The following is a 20,960-nucleotide window of genomic DNA, read 5'->3' on the forward strand; positions in this document are numbered from 1 at the left end:
GGATTAACAACAACAAAAATACTGTAAGTCATAAAGTGTACATAGTGCCAGTGGCATATTAAGTGCTTTGATCAAATACTTGTCAAGTGTCCTAGCTGGTTTGGTTCAGTGGATAGAGTGTAGGCCTGGGGACTGAAGGGTCCTGGGTTCATTTCTGGTCCAGGGCACATGCCTGGGTTGCAGGCTCACTCCCCAGTAAGGGGCATGCAGGAGGCAGCTGATCAATGATTCTCATCATTGATGTTTCAATCTCTCCCTCTTCCTTCCTCTCTGAAATCAATAAAAAAATATATAAAAAATATTTGTCAAGTACCTGGATAATGCACATGCAGTAGGATAAAATATTTAAAAATTAGTTCTGGCCCAGCCAGTATGGTTCAGTATGGTTCAGTGGTTGAGCGTCAACCCATGAACCAGGAGGTCACTGCTTTGATTCCTGGTCAGGGTATATGCTTGGGTGGCAGGCTCGATCCGCAGTAGGGGGTATGTTCCTCTTTCATTGATGTTTCTTTCTCTCTATCCTTATTCCCCCCCCCCCTCTCAAAATCAATAAAATAATATTTACAGCAAATAATTCTAAGTGTAGTATATTGTTTTATACTGACTACAATCTGAATCCAGGAGGAGCTTTATTACTTTATCCTTTTCCTTTTATCTATCTGAGTTTCTTAAATTTCAGTCCACAATCTCTCTTCTTTCTCTATACACTTGGGATGACAGTCTTAAAGTTATAGCTTCAAGGATGCAAATTCCAAGTTTGTTTCACCCACATTGTATTTCTAGTGGTCTCTACAAGAATCACTAATATATTAATGACCTTCAAATATACATATTTCAGACCCATTTCCTAGGCTTCACTCCCATATTTCCTATGCCCACTGGATATTATCCATTGGATACCCCATAGGCATCTTGAATTCATTTTGTCCAAACTATAAATCATCACTTTTTTCACTTAAACCTAATATATTTTCTATCTTATTTAATAACACTGTCACTCATCCAGTTGCCCAAGGCAATTTTTTGAGGAATCACTCTCTATTTTTTTCTCTCTCCTTCTCAAACATAAGTCTTCCTGTCTCCAACTGACTCTCTCCAATTGCACTGAGACTGTCTTATAGTCATACTATCTCTAGTGCAAATTATGATGACAGGCTGCTGGTCTGCGCCCTCCAGTCTGTCCACTGCCCTGTCAATCCTCCACAATTCTGTCAAGGCCTTTTTACTAAATACAAATCTGATTCTGTCACTGTCCTACTTAAATTGCTTCTTTCCCCATTTCCTGAGGGCTAAAATTTAATTTCTTAGAAAGTCTGTAAGAAGTCCATGATTCAGTGCTATTCTACATGTTTTCTCTCATATCAGTAACAACCAAAAAAATAAAAAAGCACTTCAGGCATTCTAAACTTTGTGAACTACATCGAGTGAGACATATCCCATCAAACCTAACACTCTTTACTCAGGTTTTTTTTTAGCCTTCATTGCTCTCTTCTACTTTTGCTGCCTCCTGTTCCTCCTTTAATCTGATTGAGGGTTTCCTACCCTCGAAATCCTTTTTTCTAAGGGGGTAGGCAATGTTTGCAGTTCTATGTTCTTGATAACTGCTCAAACATAATTCTAACATGGAAAATAACATATTACAAATGTATATTTATCGGGATTTCATCACATCTTTCCTGTGAGTGGTTGGAAAGTAAATATATAGGCATTTGCTTGGATAGTATTTGATGCATTTGGAAATATGGGAATGAGACATAGGAAATGGATCTGAAATATGTATATTTGAAGGTCATGGAAAACAATGTGGATGAAACAAACTTTGGAACTTGCATCCTTGAAGCTATGACTGTGATTAAGACAGTTAACCTAAGTGAACAGGGAAAGAAGACAGATTGTGGCGAATCCTATATAATAAAAAGGTAATATGCAAATTGACTGTCACTCCAACACACAAGATGGCTGCCCCCATGTGATCAAAAATGGCCTCCCCCATGTGGAAAAAAGATGGCCACCACAAGATGGCCAGCAGGGGAGGGCAGTTGTGGGTGATCAGGCCAGCAGGGGAGGGCAGTTGGGAGGGACCAGGCATGCAAGGGAGGGCAGTTGGGGGCGATCAGGCCTGCAGGGGAAGGCAGTTGTGGGAGACCTAGGCCAGCAGGGGAGGGCAGTTAGGGGTGAGCAGGCTGGCAGGGGAGGGCAGTTAAGGGCAATTGGGCAGGCAGGGAAGCAGTTAGGCGTCGATCAGGCTGGCAGGGGAGTGGTTAGGGGGTTATCAGGCTGGCAGGCAGAAGCGGTTAGGGCCAATCAGGCAGGCAGGCAGGCGAGTGGTTGGGATCCAGCAGTCCTGGATTGTGAGCAGGATGTCCGACTGCCTGTTTAGGCCCACTAGGATTGGGCCTAACCGGGCAGTGGGACATCCCTCGAGGGGTCCCAGATTGGAGAGGGTGCAGGCTGGGCTGAGGGACACTCCCTACCCATCCCCCACCCTCCATGCACGAATTTTGTGCACTGGACCTCTAGTATTTAATAACTGTTTTTAAGCAACACATCCTAAGAATAATATATTGCTTTTCGTGTTTTGCAAAGATACAACTGAGACATAAAATCATGGTTTGAAAAAGTCAATGTTATGTGTAAACAGCAATAAACTGTATTTGAGGCAAATGTTTTCTTCAAAATTTTTGTAACCTCTACTAATTTTGTTTGGAAAATACATGAAAATGAAATTAACAACAGGAGCTGTTTATCCAAATTTGTAAAAAAATCAAACCCAAAACTTTCTCAGAAAATTCCCTAGACTGATTATTAGAAGGCATGAGAAAGAAACCAATTCATAGCTGTTACAGAGCAACCAGGGGTAGACTGTAAATGGATCAATGAGGTGTCACAGCCACAGATCACATCCTGTCAAAAGGTCTTCACAAACTAGTAATGAAAGACAACCTCTGTCAGCAGTAGTCATGGAGTTGTTATACACTTTTAACAGAGCAATTTTGAGATGATGATGTGCACAGAATTCTACTTGAAATGGCTCATATGAGTTCACCTGTCTCAGCAACACTATAACTCAATTATGAACAATTTTCCACATACATTTAGTTTTAGGCTACAGGTTTTAAAAAAGTAACTGTCTCAATTTTGTTTTGAATTCTCATGAACCTCAACTGCCCCCAAAATTATGGATAAGAATTACAATAAACATTTTGGAAAGAATATAATATATGGTCAACTTTTCCGTACTTCTCCCGTTCTTACATTTCTTTTTCCAGGCCACCAATTTTAAGATTTAAACTTATTTTTCCACATTATAAACTATTTGATATTTTCCGTGTAATAAAACTCACTGCTTCCTGGGTAGCTAAAAATTCTTAGATTTAAAGGTAATAACCTATTAACACATTTAAAAAATAAATTCTGTGATATCTCAAGGCTACATTATTTGATAGTGATAATGATCATTAGTAAAATAAAGGAAAGGTTGCTGAAATTCAGTCAGGGTATAGTTGTGATTAAGACAGTCAACCTAAGTGTATAGGGAAAGAAGACAGATTGTGGCTAATCCTATATAATAAAGAGGTAATATGCAAATTGACTGTCACTCCAACACACAAGATGGCTGCCCCATGTGGTCATATGAAATGGCTCATATGAGTTCGCCTCTCTCAGCAACACTATAACTGTATTTTTCTTATTGGAAAGAAAATCCAATAAGAAGAACATAATTACATTTACTTGGAAAATGTATTTAAGCTAGAAAATATTGGAAAAAATATAGTAAAACTTGGATTAGTAATTAACAATAAAATTTAGAGAAACTAAAACTAAAGAGAATACAATATTTGGCAATAGAAGTAGATTATAAAAATGCTAAAGGTAAAGTACAAATTTGAATTATTCAAATAGTATGTACAGGGTGGGGCAAAAGTAGGTCTACAGTTGTGAGTACATGAAATACAGAGTTTATTCCTGTATTATTTACTTATTTATTTATTTTTTTTTAAATATATTTTATTGATTTTTTACAGAGAGGAAGAGAGAGGGATAGAGAGTCAGAAACATCGATGATAGAGAAACATCGATCAGCTGCCTCTCGCACAACCCCCACTGGGGATGTGCCCGCAACCAAGGTACATGCCCCTGACCGGAATCGAACCTGGGACCTTTCAGTCCGCAGGCCGACGCTCTATCCACTGAGCCAAACCGGTTTCGGCTATTTACTTATTTTAATTTATCTATATTGTCGAAAGTATTACAGATGTCCCCCTTTTTTCCCTAACTGATCCTCTCTCCCACCCCCTCCCCAGGTTTTCACTGCACTATTGCCTGTGTCCATGGCTTATGAACCTACAACCAAGATTACTTTACCCAGCAAAGCTATCATTTAGAATTGAAGGTAAGATAAAATGCTTCACAGATAAGAAAAAGCTAAAGGAGTTCATGACACCAAACCAGTATTACATGAAATGTTGAAGGGTAGTCTTTAAGAAAAGGAAGAAGATGAAGACAAAAAATATGAGTAAAATGGCAATAAATACATATAAACAATTGAATCTAAAAATCAAAATAAATGAACAAGGAATCTAATGAACAAAATAAACTGATGAATAAAATAGAACCAGAGGCATGGAAACATGGAACAGACTGATGAATCTCAGAAGAGAGGGGGGGAGGTGGGAAGAGATTAACCAAAGAACTTATATGCATAATAGAGGCCTGGTGCATGGATTCATGCACCAGTGGGGTCCCTTGGCGTGACCTGTGGGGATTGGGCCAAAACCAGCAGTCCAATGCCTCCTGCTGCTCCTGCCTGCTGCTCCCGTTCATCCCAGCCCCACTGTGACTGCCACAGGTTCGTGCCCAGTCAGTCCCAGTCAGGAGAGGATCACGCCCCTGCAGCGGCACTTGCCAGTCATGAGCCCTGTATCTGGTGCCCATTGGTCAGCTGAGTGGCGCTCCCGCAGTGGGAGCACACTGACCACCAGGGGGCAGCTCCTGTGTTGAGTGTCTGCCCCCTAGTGGTCAGTGTGTGTCATAGTGACTGGTCAACTGGTCGTTCGGTTGTTCATTTGCTTAGGCATATATATAGACTAGAGGCCCGGTGCACGAAATTTGTGCATGGCGGGTGGTGGTGTCCCTCAGCCCAGCCTGCACCCTCTCCAATCTGGGACCCCTTGAGGGATGTCCGACTGCCCACTTAGGCCCAATCTCGGTGGGCAGTCGGACATCCCTCTCACAATCCAGGACTGCTGGCTCCCAACTGCTCACCTGCCTGCCTTCCTGATTGCCCCTAACCGCTTCTGCCTACCACCCTGATCACCCCCTAACCACTCCCATGCCATCCTGATGGATGTCTAACTGCTCCCCTGCCAGCCTGTTTGCTCCCAACTGCCCTCCCCTGCAGGCCTGATCACCCACAACTGCCATCTCTTGCAGGCCTGGTCCCTCCCAACTGCCCTCCCCTGCTGGCCATCTTGTGGTGGCCATCTTGTGTCCACATGGGGGCAGGATATTTGACCACATGGGGGCAGCCATCTTGTGTGTTGGAGTGATGGTCAATCTGCACATTACTCTTTTATTAGATAGGATAGAGACCTGGTGCATGGGTGGGGGCTAGCTGGTTTGCCCTGAATGGTGTCCCAGATCAGGGTGGGGGTTCCCTTGGGGCATGGGGCAGCCTGGGCGAGGGGCCTGTGGTGGTTTGCAGGCTGGCCATGCCCCCCAGTGACCCAAGCGGAGGCCCTGGTATCTGGGGTTTATTTATCTTCTACAATTGAAACTTTGTAGCCTGGAGCGGAGTCAAGCCTTCTGCTTGCTCCGTGGCAGCAGGGGAATTATTTACCTTCTATAATTGAAACTTTGTAGACTTAAGCCTGGGCCGGCCAGGGTGTGTGGAAAGCTTGGCTTCCTCCATCACCTGGGAAACCCAAGTCTCCCTCCTGCTTTCTTCATGGCCGCAGCCGTTTTGGTTGGGTTAATTTGCATACTCTCTCTGATTGGCTTGTGGGTATAGTGGAGTGATGGTTAATTTGCATATTACTCTTTTATTAGATAGGACATGCATTACCTACGAACACAGACAATAGGGTGGTGAAGGCCTGGGGCAGAGCAGGAACTGGGTTGAGGGGGGCAATGGGAGGAAAGTGGGGGACATCTGTAATACTCTCAACAATAAAGATTAAAAAAAGATTTATAGAAGATATGTCAATTGAATACTTACTTCAATTACATTTAACCAGGTACATTTGCAGTTTTGTAAAGTGGGTACTTTCTGTCTATTTCTGTTTTAATCACATCAAAAAACTATCAAGAAAAGCCAATTTTTTTTTTATTGACCAATATAGTTAGAAGCTTTTTTTAATTCATCAGTATTTATGTCAGCACTGTTGAAGAGAGGGGTGCAGAAGATAAAAAGGTGAAAAAATAGTAATGGAAGAATACTGATTCATGTGTGGCATGCTATTATCTTACCCTTTCTTGCTATCCTTAAAGTTATTTGACTCTAACTTGTGTTTAATCCCCTAATAAAAATTTGTAACATTGTTTTTATAATCAGCTGATTTTGCATTTTTCATAATTTGGATTCCCCAAAGCAGACTCCAGGAGACTACGGTAAGCTCAGCCATAAAGGCACTCAATGTTGGTTAGTTGTTGATGATAGATAAAAGCACATTGGAGAGTAGGATACAGAAAATTGATGAAGGGGTATGAGAAGGCATTGACAAGCAACACTAGCATCCACTGCAGCCTCGAGCAGACTCATGCCTTACAATGGATTCTCTATACTGATTCTTCAGAAGAGTTACTAGTCACGATTCCAAAAAGAAAAACACTACAAAGGTCGTTCACTGTGATAAACTGCAGTTCATCATTCTGCTTAAGTTGTTGCAAAGTCTGTAATTGCCATAAAATATTTCAATCCTGGTCGGGGCAAATCACTACACTTTCAAAGGTGAAAGGACTGCCTCTACCACCCATTGTAGTCTATGATGCTCTTCTGAGTAATCCTCCCTGCTGACAGCCCTGAGCCCCTTGGTTACCATTCACTTGTCTGTGAATTGCCTGCTCACAATTCAGTTATAACCGGCAGCATGCAGATATGTAGTGGATAGCCTGGGTTCCTAGTTTTACTGCTTTCTACTCAAATTAAGTATCTAATATGCCCACCTTTACCTATGATCAAGTATTTATTCCATTTCCTGCCTACTTGTTTACTTTAACAAGTATCTAAAAATGACCACATGGCACCAATACATCTATAATCTTATTGAGTTCCATCTCCAAGTTGACAGTCAAAGTGTAGCCTTATGTTTCATCAAAATGGTATCGCTAAGTGATTCACTATAAGGTCTGGCCAGTGCATCCCATGATCATGCTCACTGTCACCCTCTGTTGAAAAGCAGATTGCTTGGACAATACATTGGCAATGTTATATGGGATCCCGGGTAAATATGATACTCTCTTACCTTGGATAGGTGTACTATTGCAAGGTACTGAGTTGGGAAAGGCAAATCCTTACACAAATTGCATGTTTGTCCTGTTCAGAATGAATTGCTACCCTTTCAAAGTTTGCAGAATTCTAATGTAATCAAGTTGAAATTTCTGGTAAATTTTTTTGAAGCTCATATTGAAATACTGGGTTGGAGGTTACAGCTCACAATTTGGATTTTCAGCAATGGCAATGACGAGATTAGTCTTGATGAGAGGAAGATTATGTTTTGGGGCCCATGCACAGCTCTATGCCTATTCAATGTATGGGCCCACTGCTCAATAACTGAAGAAACAGGTTGTCTGACATCTACGTGGTGAATATTTCTGTCCCCTGGTATTTAGGGCCTGCTTTCTAGTGGGTGATCATGTAATGCATTATCCAGAGCCTTGGTCATACCTCTGTTCTACTCCAATTGGTTCATTCACATGCCTTTTCCCCAAGGCCTTGTCCCATTCTTCCAGTACTGCCCCTTCCAGACCTTTAATCAACCAGTTAAGCCATTAGCCGCTGTCTAGAAGTTCCCAGATATTCTTACCTCAAGTCATTTTTCACTTTACCCACAGTGGATGGCCAGGCGTACCTCCAAAGGTCTGTCATTGGGGAGACTTATATTTACCCCTGTCTTTCTGGGACCTTCACACTCGGCACTCTCATTTTCCGGAATCATTTTTAAGCTTACAGAAACATATTAGCCAAACTGTCCACAAACCAGGACCTGATTTTACCTCCATCAGGAAATCCTAAGAAAACTCTACTAGGACAAGATGTAAGATGAGGGAACATTATTAATCTAACAAATGTAGATGACCCAAAATATTGGCTACCCATTTATATAACTTTCTTTTTCCTCTGTACCTCATGGTTTCTATTCCAGATTTACACTACTATTGCCTGGTGGATAACTGCTGTGTCCACTCAAAGTCTAAAAATGATGTATAGTTACTTGTTGCAGACAGCATGACCTTGGTCTTGAATCCTAGGTACCACAACTCCCTATTGAAACTTTTGAAGTTTCCAAGTGGCATGTTATCTACAAACAATATCTCTGGAGGCAACAGTGAATATGTTAGGTCTCATGGCAAAGGGGAAAGTGTGATCATACTTACAACAGACAGCCTTAAGAATTACCTAATAAATTTTTAGAGCACCATTCCCAAATAGGTAAAAATCCAAACTGTCCTACCAAACACAGACTGGTAGTGGTAGGAATTGCAATGTACAAAAACTCTTCTTTCAACTTGGAGAATATACCCTAACATGCTCCTCACTACTGGAATCCTAAAAGTTTCTACAATATACACTGAGTGGCCAAATTATTATGATCTCTGAATGCATAATAATCTGGCCACTCAGTATATATCCTATATAATAAAAGGCTAATATGAAAATTGTCCCCTCGACCAGGAGTTCGACCAGCAGGCAGGCCAGCCAACCGCCCATGTCCCCGCTCCCTGGCCAGGCTCGTTGGACCCCACCCAAGCACAAATTCATGCAACGGGCCTCTAATATATATAAATATATGTATGTATATATAATGTATGTATATACTGAGTGGCCAGATTATTATGTGTTCAGAGATCATAATAATCTGGCCACTCAGTGTAGAAGTCCCCTAAATCTTTGTAGAGTTTATTTTCCACCCTTTGGACTTTATACAGCATACAAAAGGATCCACAATACTTACCACTTTCTGTTCCTCAGGTTCAATGAACATAATATCACTAAAAAACATTTGTAGGCAGCCCAGATTTTTAGGTGACTTTGGAATACATGGTAGCAGAGGGGAGAAGAATAAGTATAGCCATAGAGGAAGACTTTGTATTTGTAGTATTGTCCATTCTGAGTGAATATTTTTTGTCCTAATGCATTTTAAAAAATATATTTTTATTGATTTCAGAGAGGAAGGGAGAGGGAGGAAGAGATAGAAGCATCAATGATGAGAGAGAATCATTGATCGGCTGCTTCCTGCACACCCCACACTGGGGAATCAAGCCTGCAACCTGGGCATGTGCCCTGACCAGGAATCGAACTGTATCTCCTAGTTTAGAGGTCGATGCTCAACCACTGAGCCACGCCATATGGGCCTAATGCATTTTTAAAAGACAGATTCATAGAACATACGATGTATCAGAGCAGAGGCTGTATTGTCCTCTTCTGGCACAGGACATAGTTAAACAGTTGTTTAAGTTTGTAATGATGAACCACCATCTGCCATAAACTTTTTTTCAGTAGCTAAACTATGAAATAAATGGGGACATGACAGAGTTATCCAACTCTTTATCCTTTACAGCTTTGAAAGGGCAGTAATCTCTGGCTTTGTACTCTATATGGCACTACTTCTGATTTACAACCTTGGGCACAGGTGGAACTTTCAAGAGGCTTTGCTCCGGTGTTCAAGGACATAATTGAAGTTTTTCCTATGCTAAGTTTATCCATTTTAAATATACAATCAGGTACTGAGAAGTGAGTGCCTTGGATGTATTGTAACCTTTGACAGGTGTGCTTTGCCATGCCTCTATTTACTATTTGGCTTTCATATACCTCCATGCAAATGTTGGTCCCTGGAATCAATGTTAACCTCCTGTTCACAATGTTAAAAGCCTAACCAATGGACACAGACACCAGGGGGGTGAGAGCAGAAGTGGGGGGGTGGGGAATGGGGGGAAAAGGGCACATATGTAATACCTTAATCAATAAAGAAGAAAAAATCTCTTGTAAAATCTGGGTGCTTCTTCCTCCCCAGTGTACAATTACCCAGATGAATGGCCACATATCCTTTGGAGAAAAACTAGAGAGATTACTGTTGCAAACACTGTGTCATGTCATGATTCTTTCAGGGATATTAGCCTCTTCAATTGATTGTCTCTGGTATGAGAAATGTTGCAGACATAGTAATGTATGAAAGATTGTGATTTTCCATTGGAACAGCTGCTGTTAACCTTCTAATCATCCACTTTTAAAAAAATCAAATGTATCAGTTGATAGTTTGGGCTGTCAATTCATATTTTCGCAAGGAGTAGTTATGATCAATTGGCCACTGGTATAGATTTTTATGGGTCATAGCCCTTGATTTCCATCTGATCCCAGAGTCTGTTACAGTTATTATGTCTGTTCTGCCTCTATTGGTTAAGTACTGCCTCTTGACCTCCACTCTTTCAGCATTCTCTCCTTCACTGACAGAGAGCCCAGCTACACAGCAGCATCTTATGTGGTCTACAGAGCCCTGAACTAGGCAGAAGTGATTTGGTAAAGCTTCCAAGTTAGCTTTCTCTCTGGTTTGCTAGTTTTATGATAAAGGTCTGTTGCTGGAGATAAAGTTCTTAATGCTTTCATGAAGGCATTTTTACATGCTCATTATGGCCCTGAGTTGGTAATTAGCTGATTTGATTGCTTAGTTTGCCTTATTCAGAGCACCAATTGAACTTGTCAAAAACCAACAAACTCCATCTCTTTAATTACTATTTTCCCATATTTATCTAATGCTAGTGATTTTTCACAAGCCAGCCAATTCCCTTCAATATGAATCCCATCTATATACCTATAAGTAGTCTTAGTAACATAGTATAACGCCACAACACAGCAGGGGTAAACAATACTTACTGTGGACAATGTGGCCCTATTGTAATCTGGCCAGAGAGGGATCCAACTCCAGAGTTCCATTCTGAGAGTCTGCTACCTGGGAACCAGCTGTCTCAATTTGGGGCCCCCAGAAGCAAATGCTGAAAGAATAATCTATGTGGCAACGCATAGGAAGTGATCCAGGAGCAGTGTGGGGCACTATGAGAGCAGGAACGTGAGACTTAAAAGCTAAGGAACTCAAGCAAAGGTTCAATAGCAAGCATAGTTTTACAGGTGGTAACTTTGACTCAATCCTATATTAGAATTTTGGAGACAATGTAGATCCTGCATAAATTGTGCTAATCAGGAATAGAAAGCTAGAATATTCACACCTGAAGTCCAAGTACATGAAAATGGTAAAGGCATCAGAAGTAATCGTGGATAGAGCATTGATGGATACCATCTGGTATCATGATATTTAAAGTTCTTTGGAAATTTCTACAATTTCAATAGGAAATAATATTTCCGGTGGCTCCAACACATAGTGCTTTGAGATAAATTATTATTATAAAGCTAGCACAAGGAACAGCTTATGTACTTGCAATTCTATATAACCTGAAATAGTCTGATATTATATTCCACTTGCCTTAATGCTATTCTTGTGTCAATGTTGTACAGTTTAAGTAACCTTGATAAATCATTTAAAATACGATTTTCCCTCCAACTGATAAGAGGTGGTATATAAAAATTACCCTTTCAATAAGTCCTATGTGTGTATCTATAATCAAAATAATGTAAGTGTTAGGTCTGATCAAATAATCGGATCGATATCCCCTCCTCTGGGAAACTGACCTTTAGATTATTTGACAACCGACATTCCCTTTTGTGTAGACCACATTCCATTTGCTAAGACCAGGAACTTGACCAGGATCCGGACCTGCCCTGAGAATTCCCCGCCAAAAAAGCCCGCCTAGTGTCCTTTAAAATCTCTGACTCCCTGTGCCTGAGCCATTTTGGGGCTTAGCCCATATGGTTTCCAGATGACCTAATACATTTCTGATTCTTTACCACTTTTGACCTCCTGTGTACCTCTTTCAGAGACCCTAACAATAAGTATTATTTCTGATGATTAAAACTTGGAAAATTTGTTACATAGAAATAATGGTTGCAATTAAAAAATAATTACTACAAGAAGTTCTACTTCAGCCTATATGGTTATATTGAAACACAGCTTTCCTACAAGTACCCAAATGGCTGTATTCACTTGCTTCATTTTTGTGTATTTGTTTTGGGCTAGAGGAATGGAGCTATCTTAATCTGAAAGAAATTAAAGAAGTAGAAGTATTTTTTGTTTGTTTGTTTTGTTAATCCTCACCTGAGGATATTTTTCTATTGATTTTTAGGGAGAGTGGAAGAGAGAGGGAAAGACAGAGAGCAATATTGATGGGAGAGAAACACATCGATTTGTTGCCTCCTGCATGAACCCTGACCAGGGCCTAGGCCAGGGAGGAGCCTGCAACCGAGGTACGTGCCCTTGACAGGAATTGAATTCGGAACCCTTTGGTCAGCAGGACGACACTCTATCCACTGAGCCAAACCAGCTAGGGCAGAAGTATTTTTTTTTTTTTCTAGAGGTTTCTTCAAGTGGCTATTAACAATAAATTTTAAAGTAATTAAAAATATCAATATAAATTCTCAGTTGTAGACATAATTTACTACATTATACTATTTACTTTGCCAAGAAGTTTCATGGTATAAAGCTGATACTGCACAAGAAAATGGTGTATTTATTCAGTCATTCTCACTAGAGAAAATACATTAGTTTTCAATGAAAACATTGGCTGGGATTAAACATAAGGGGATTTTGGTACAAGTAGGAAAATACTGGTTGTCAACAAGACAATGAAGAAAAGAAGAGGCATATAGAACTGGTAGACTTGCATTGATTTATGTCATGAATAGATAATTGCACTTGAAGAGGCAATTTACTATATAGTGACCCATTCTCTGTCCTCTGTCAAATTCAATTCCCCTCACCCAAATGACAGGACCTATTTGTAGGTTCTGTCTACACAAGCAAAGTGAACTGGACAGTTGAGCATTTATCCAGTGACTTTAATTAACGTAGGTAGATTCTTTATAAATTCTTGGTCTTTAAGAGAAACAATTTGTTTTTCATTAATTAGCAGGACAACTGTCTCCATTCTTCTCTAAATTTTGATTTTCCAAATGTTTACTTAGGCACTACTTTGTTCATAGTAATTCAATGTTTGTATACTCTATTCCATTCTATGAAAAACAACTGATTAATTTAATATATTATATTTCTTTCCAAAACCTAATTACTTTGCTTGTCTTTTTACATTTTATTCAGTAGTTCACATTTCAGCAATGTGCTAAAATAAGAATCATACTGGTTGAAATATCTTCACCTTTTTTATCACATGATTTTGGTAGTAGGGGTGATGTTAATTTCCAGAAGCAAAAATCCCTAACACTGGAATAAGTAGGTGTTCATTGTCTTGGGAAATGGTTGTGTCTTCTGGCCTAACAACTATCTTTGAGATTTATATTTTATTATAAATTCATGTCTGCTTATAATACCAATTGACTTTGACATATAATATACCATTTAATAAGATCTTTAATAAGGGAAACATCTATGAAACACTGATATGCTTCTAAAATTTCCAAACAAAAGTTCAAAGATGAAAATAGAATACCTCTACTCTAATTTATACACATGTGTGTGTGTGTATGTCTGAATCTATGTGTGTGTATACATATATATGAAGTTTTTCCAAATGGTTGTCAGGAAGCTATTTGCACCTTTGATGATATTGTATTTTACTCTAATAAAATGTTACCATTCATTGAAGGATTAGTTTTGTCACATAAATAACAAGATCTTGCTTACATAGGGCATAAAACTAAAGCAGGAAATAGAGAATTTGGTCAAAGAAAAGGAGGAGAAAAAAGAACATGCAGATTCTTGATTAAAAGTCAACTTAACAGTAATTTATCCCAGTTATAGACAAAGTCAGATCACTGATAAAGGCCTAACTATGACTTTCAATATATTGAGAATATCTGTTTCCCTGACAACTTATTTAGGAAGTAACACAATAGTGTCTGAAATAATTTATGTGAATAGTTCTATAAGCATAGGAAAAAAGACTCAGAGACGTCACAACATTTTCACCTTTACTAAAATTTCAAATTATGCTCCAAAATAAATCTACTTTCATACCAAAAGTACATAAATGCTCACAATTAACCAAAATTCCCATTAGCTTTTGATATTACCAAACCATTACATTTCTATCCAAAGGTATCATATACCATATACTATTTTACTATTATTACAAAATAAATCAAATATAGAAAATAGCACATGTAATATTTATGTGTGGTTTACAACTAAGATGAATATGAATGTGCGTACTTGTAATTCCTGTGTACACATTTTTTAATTTCAGACTCTCCATTTCCCTTAAGACATACCTCTTATCCTGATTTTCTGCTTATATGTACACCTTTTCTTTTTCAAACCAAAATTATAGACATTTCTTTATATAAATGGAATCACACTATGTGTATTTTTCTGCAACTTGTCTTTACATTCAACATTGTATTTGAGATTTTAGATTTGTGATATTTGCCAGTTCAGGTTTGAGCTGTCATTGAATCTTTTTCATTCTATATAATAAAAGCTAATATGCTAAGTGTCTGGTTGTCCCTTCAACCAATCAAAGCATAATATGCTAATGATATGCTGAAGGTGCTTAACCGCTGCTATGATGTGCACTGACCACCAGGGGGCAGACAGTTGACCTGTCGACCAGTCACTATGATGTGCACTGACCACCAGGGGGTAGACCCTTTGACCAGTAGGTTAGCTTGCTGCTGGGGTCTGGCTGATCTGGGCTGAGTGAGATGGGCCAGACATGCCCTGGAGCCCTCCCATGATCCTTCCCCGGCTGGCCAACCTCCCGTGTCCCTCCCAGCCCCAATAGTGCGTTGGTGGGTTCCCTCGGCCTGGCCTGTGCCCTCTCGCAATCTGGGACCTCTTGGGGGAATGTTGGAGAGCTGGTTTTGACCCGATCCTGCAGGCCAGGCCAAGGGACCCCACTGGTGCACGAATTTGTGGACTGGGCCTCTAGTGATTAAATATTAGCTTATGTGTTAATATTGAACAATACATTTATATGTTCTCCTTCTGATGGTCTTTTGCTATTGTTTTAAGAATTCTGTTATTCACAAACAAAATTGGTATCTACAATATTATTCATGGCTTTGAAGACAAGTGAAGGTGAACTTGATGATTAGAAATTGAATGTTTGAGAACCAAGTCATTTTACCATGTATAAATGGCATGCCATGTATTGATGAACAAAATATACTTGGAAAAGGGAAGATAAAATGGTAAGCCTACAATTGAAGCTATGAAAAATACTATGAGAAGAAAAATCAGGCAATGGATATGTCTTATAGGAGCTTTCATAATTATCCTGATTCATCAACCATGTTACAGTTCATCTTCAAAGTTGGTGCTTATGAGAAAAGGACAGGCAGAGACACAAGATTTCAAGGCTTCTGAACTCTAGAGAAATATAAATAAAAAACATCGACTGCTATTGTCATCAATACCTAGATTTTGCCCAGATATTCTTGGGCCTGGTACCATTGCTGCACCTTGGGAAAAAGTAGGAAGGAGGAAACCAGACGTGAGTTCAGATAAATTACAATGGACCACTGAATCTGCCACGGAGGTAATTTCTTGGTTTCAGGGGGCATTTACTCTACTAGAGAAAGCAGCTTCTCTCACTTTAGCTTAATAAACATAAAGCCCCTGTCAACACATAACAATAGTATTCTGGAGATAGAAGGTGACCCACCGTGTGAGATTTTATTGAGTTCTTTAATTTTCAAATGTTAACTAATCTAGCAACAATCCTAGGGTAAATCTGATAATTTTATGTTAGCTACCAATCCCTATATTCTGACCTCAGAGCTGTCCTCAAGACCTGTAGAAGTGACTCATTACTTTCATTTCATTTCCAACCAATCACCTCCAACACTACCCCGAAAGCCCTAACCCAAAGTGTCTTGTGATTTTGTCCTATGTAATCTGTAACCTACAGGCTGCTGGAGGGTTTGGGCTTTTGAGCATTAGCTTCCAGTTCTCTCGGGTAGTGCCATTCATAGTAAAAGGCCAATCTTTCTCCACTGCCATTCTTGGTTTTGCTAGTACGGGGTGGAGGGACTCTCTGTTCTATAACAGATCGGATGTTCGATTTAAGAGACAAAGCTATCAAAGCAGTCATTACAAATTTGTTCAAAGAACTAAAGGAAAGTATGATTATAAAAGTAAAGGAAGACATGATGAAAATGCCTCATCAAATAAAGAAAATCAATAAAGGGACAGCACTTATAAAGAACAGCCAAATGGAAATTTTGTAGTTAAAAAGTACAACTGAAATAAAAAAAAAATTCACTAGAAGCTCAGCAGATTACATCTGGGAGAAGAACACGATAAATAAGTGATTATATAAGTTGAATATTCCTAACATTTCCAGATAATTTAAAAGAAATTAACCTTTAAATGCTTTCCATGTACCAACAAATAAAAACTGTTCTTATAAAAACTACCAAAAAGCTTTAAGAATTCAATTTTATATAATTTTAACAAATCTTTGGCAAACAAACCTATTTTTTAAAATAAATATTTATTGTTCAGAGTATTACAAAAGTTTCTCCTTTTTACACCCATAGCTCCCCTCCACCCGGTTCCCACCCCGCCCTGCCTTTACCTCCCCCAACTGTCCTCATCCATAGGTGTACAATTTTTGTCCAGTCTCTTCCTGCACCGCCCCTCTGAGAATTATCAGTCCACTCCATTTCTATGCCCCTGATTCTATTACATTCACCAGTTTATTCTGTTCATCCAATTTTTTATTCACTTGATTTTTAGGTTCACTTGTTGATAGACATGTATTTGTTGTTCATAATTTTTATCTTTACTTTTTTCTTCTTCCTCTTTTTAAAGAATACCTTTCAGCATTTCATATAATACTGGTTTGGTGATGATGAACTCCTTTAGCTTTTTCTTATCTGTGAAGCTCTTTATCTGACCTTCAATTCTGAATGATAACTTTGCTGAGTAGAGTAATCGTGGTTGTAGGTTCTTTCTATTCATCACTTTGAATATTTCTTGCCACTCCCTTCTGGCCTGCATAGTTTCTGTTGAGAAATCAGCTGACAATCGTATGGGTGCTCCCTTGTAGGTAACTAACTGTTTTTCTCTTGCTGCTTTTAATATTCTCTCTTTGTATTTTGCTCTTGGCATTTTAATTATAATGTGTCTTGGTGTGGTCCTCTTTGGATTCCTTTTGTTTGGGGTTCCTGGACTTGTAAATCTATTTCTCCCACCAGGTGGGGGAAGTTTTCAGTCATTATTTCTTCAAATAGCTTTTCAGTATCTTGCTCTCTCTCTTCTTCTGGCACCCCTAAAATTCTGATGTTGGTACATTTGAAATTGTCCCAGAGGCTTCTTACACTATCTTCAACTTTTTGGATTCTTTTTTCTTTTTGCTTTTCTGGTTGAGTGTTTTTTGCTTCTTTGCATTTCAAATGTTTGACTTGATTCTTGCGTTCCTCTAGTCTGCTGTTGGGTCTCTGTATAATATTTTTTATTTCAGTCAGTGTATGTTTAATTTCTAGTTGGTCCTTTTTCATATCCTCGAGGGTCTGGCTAAATTTATCAACCTTTTCTAGGAAATTCTTAAAAAACCTTATAACCGTGGTTTTGAATTCTATATCCAGTCGTTTGTTTTCCTCCATTTCTTTCATTTGTGATCTGTTACTTTGTCTCCACATTTTCGCTGCTTCCCTGAGTTGCTAGGGTAGCTTTGTGTGCTAGGTTTCCTATATGGCCCAGTGGGTCGGCCTCTTGGTGCACCCCTTTGTGGTCTGTGTGTACAGCCTTGTTGTAGTTAAGTCTTGATTGTTATTAGTATCACTGGGAGGAATTGACCTCCAGGCCAATTGGCTATGTGTATCAGCTGTGTCTACGCTGGGAGACCTGTGCTGGAAACAGTCTTATAGGACCAGACTTGCAAAATTGCAAAAGCCTCTGTGCTCAGCTTGGATGGGGCGGAGTCTCAGGGCTAAGCAGACAGTCTTGGCATCCCGTCAGCCCTGCCCTTGTGAGTGCGCCTCCAGACCTCTGCCTTCCGCGGCTCCCCTGAGTTTCCCCCTAACAGTCCAGATTCCCCCAGGCTTGCCTGGAACTGGGGTTCAGTGCAGTCGGAACTGGGGTTCAGTGCAGTCAGAACTGGGGTTCAGTGCAGTCAGGAGCTTCCGACTCCCTTCCGCTAGGGAGAACTAGCGGCAACCTCAGCAGTCAGTCTTCTCTGCGCACGCGAGCCTCCAGACCCTTACCCACCGCGGCTTCCCTGAGTCTCTGAATTTCCATGTGCCTTTCTCTCTACCTGACAGTCCAGACTCCCCCCGTATGAGCCTGCGTCCACGGGGTTTTGCCCAGAACTGGGGTTCAGTGCAGTTGGAACTGGGGTTCAGTGCAGTTGGGGGCTTCCTTCCCTCTCCCACCAGAGAAAGCCAGCCAGGCACTCAGCCGCTCTTCCTCTCTGCGCACGTGTCTCCGTACCTCAGTCCTTTGCAGCTCCTCTGATTTTCCGTGAGCTTTTTTCTTTCCTTCTAGTTGTAGAATTTCCACTCAGCCAGCTTTCCTGTGGTTCTGGATGCTGTCCGTTCTGTCTTTTAGTTGTAGTTTTGAAATTGTTGTGTGAGGCAGCAGTTTAAGTGTTTACCTATGCCGCCATCTTGGTTTCTCCCAAACAAGCCTATTTTAATAAAAATAGCTGTTTTCTGGGTTACCAGTGTTAAGTATGACATAAGCACACATTTTTATTCTACATGGCATGCTCCTTCTCAACTTACACAAGTTTGCAGTTAAAAAAAAAAAAGCTGCATTACATCCACTAAATGTATAAGATTATGAAAAATGTAAATTTGTGTTTAAATTGAATCTCTGTAACAGACTATTTCATCAGTAATTATGTTTTGTAGCATGCTAGCTTGAAGATAGTTTTGAAAATCTTTAGATCACTTAAAATCTTATACTTAGGCTAAATTAAGTTAGTAAATGGATATTCATTACACAACTAGATAATTTATAAGATACAATACTGAAATATTAATGACCAAGTATATTAAGTTTATGTGCTTTTGCCTCTCATTTTTATACAATACACTGAGGCCACATTTATGTTGATAAATGTGTTCAGTTTATTTAAAAATATTTTTATTAATTTCAGAGTGGAAGGGAGAGGGAGAGAAAGAAATAGAAACATTAATGATGAGAATCATTGATTAGTTGCTTCCTGCACGCCCCCTTTTGGGGATCAAGCTCACAACCTGGGCATGTGCCCTTGACCAGAATGGAACTAGGGACCCTTCAGTCGGCAGGCCAATGCTCTATCCACTGAGTCAAACCAACTAGGGCAAATGTGTTCATTTTTAAAAAGATATGTTTTTGTTGATTTTTTAGAGGGAAAGCTAAAAACACTGATGATAGAGAAACATAGATTGGCTGCCTCCTGCACTCCCCTTTCTGGGGATTGAGCTTATAATCCAGGCATGTGCCCTGACAGGTAATTGAACTGGTGACCTCTTGGTTCATGGGTCAATGCTCATCCACTGAGCCATACCAGCTGGACAAATATGTTCATTTTTTACCAACTGAGTTGTACTCTATGGAAGTATATGGCTATAAAAACTTGTGAAATGCATGTTCATAAGCTTTGCTAGTTTGTACAAAATGCTAATGTAATGATAGTTGAAATTATTCACATCCTACTTTTCTCTATGAATGTAGTTAAAAGTTATAATCAATATATTCGAATAAGACTCTACTGGGAGGAATAGTGGCAGAGAACTTTTTATGTGAGATATACAGGGTGTCTTAGGAAAAAATAAAAGAGTCATCTATAATAACAAAAGCATAATATGCAAATCGACCGAACGGCTGAACAGCAGAATGACCATCCGGATGACCTACCAGATGAAGCTGGGGCTGCGAAGGCCTACTCTTGCATGAATTTCGTGTATCGGGCCTCTAGTTTTATCATAAAGTAAAATGACTGGTTGTTTTCAGAATGAGAAATAGGAATGTGTAGAACAAAACCTGAATGAATATAAAAAGTCACAGAATGTTCACCAAAAGGGAATCTTATATGTCAGGTTCAAAGCTAGCTAAATTTATAAGATTTTTATTGAAGACCTCTAGTTTTAAATATTATAATAATGCAAAAATAAAATTTGGTTTTCTCTCTGTTAAAAACCAAAACAAAATTTTCATGGATAATTACTGTGCTCTTAATGAGAGGTGGTAAAAGGTTTTTCTTTACCTCTGATTAATAGACCTTGCAGGCAAAGAGTCTCTGTCTTATCAGAATTATTTTCTGTGTTTAATGTTGTATTTTTTTTTCATGTCATTGATTATTTAAGAGAACAAAGCCTCACTTTTGAAAGAGCTAAGGTTCTTTAAAATCATGTTATCTCCTATGTCTACTTTTAAATTCTTTTATTGGCACTTGTTTAAATAGGTAGCCAAGTATTGTTCTCACTAACTCATGATCCTATTCAATCAAATGTTGAAACCTCCTGACAACTTTTGATATTTTGCTTTCCCCAAATCAAATCCTGAAAGACATATTTTGCACTTTTAGATTTCCCAGGTGCTCCTGGGATTATCAAAAAGGGTTTGTTCTTTCACCTTGTAAAAAGAGAGATGCTGGAAATAATTAGGTTATTTGATATGAGTTTCAGGGGAAGTGTTGTCAAGTCAGAAGAGGAGGTTACCCTTACGTGGGTTAAATTTGTATGAGTA

General features: G+C 39.4%; 1 long non-coding RNA gene across 1 annotated transcript in view; it reads left to right on the forward strand.

Annotated features, from left to right (window-relative positions):
• Positions 1-4,367, forward strand: part of LOC307104405 — a 34,409-nt gene extending 30,042 nt beyond the window's left edge. Inside the window, exon 4 of the long non-coding RNA XR_013813891.1 lies at positions 4,305-4,367. This is a non-coding gene — a long non-coding RNA (uncharacterized lncRNA). The remainder of the gene's footprint in view (positions 1-4,304) is intronic.
• The last annotated feature ends 16,593 nt before the right edge of the window (positions 4,368-20,960 follow it).

Source organism: Cnephaeus nilssonii, assembly GCF_951640355.1.
Source record: "Cnephaeus nilssonii genome assembly, chromosome: 8".
Taxonomy (NCBI): domain Eukaryota; kingdom Metazoa; phylum Chordata; class Mammalia; order Chiroptera; family Vespertilionidae; genus Cnephaeus; species Cnephaeus nilssonii.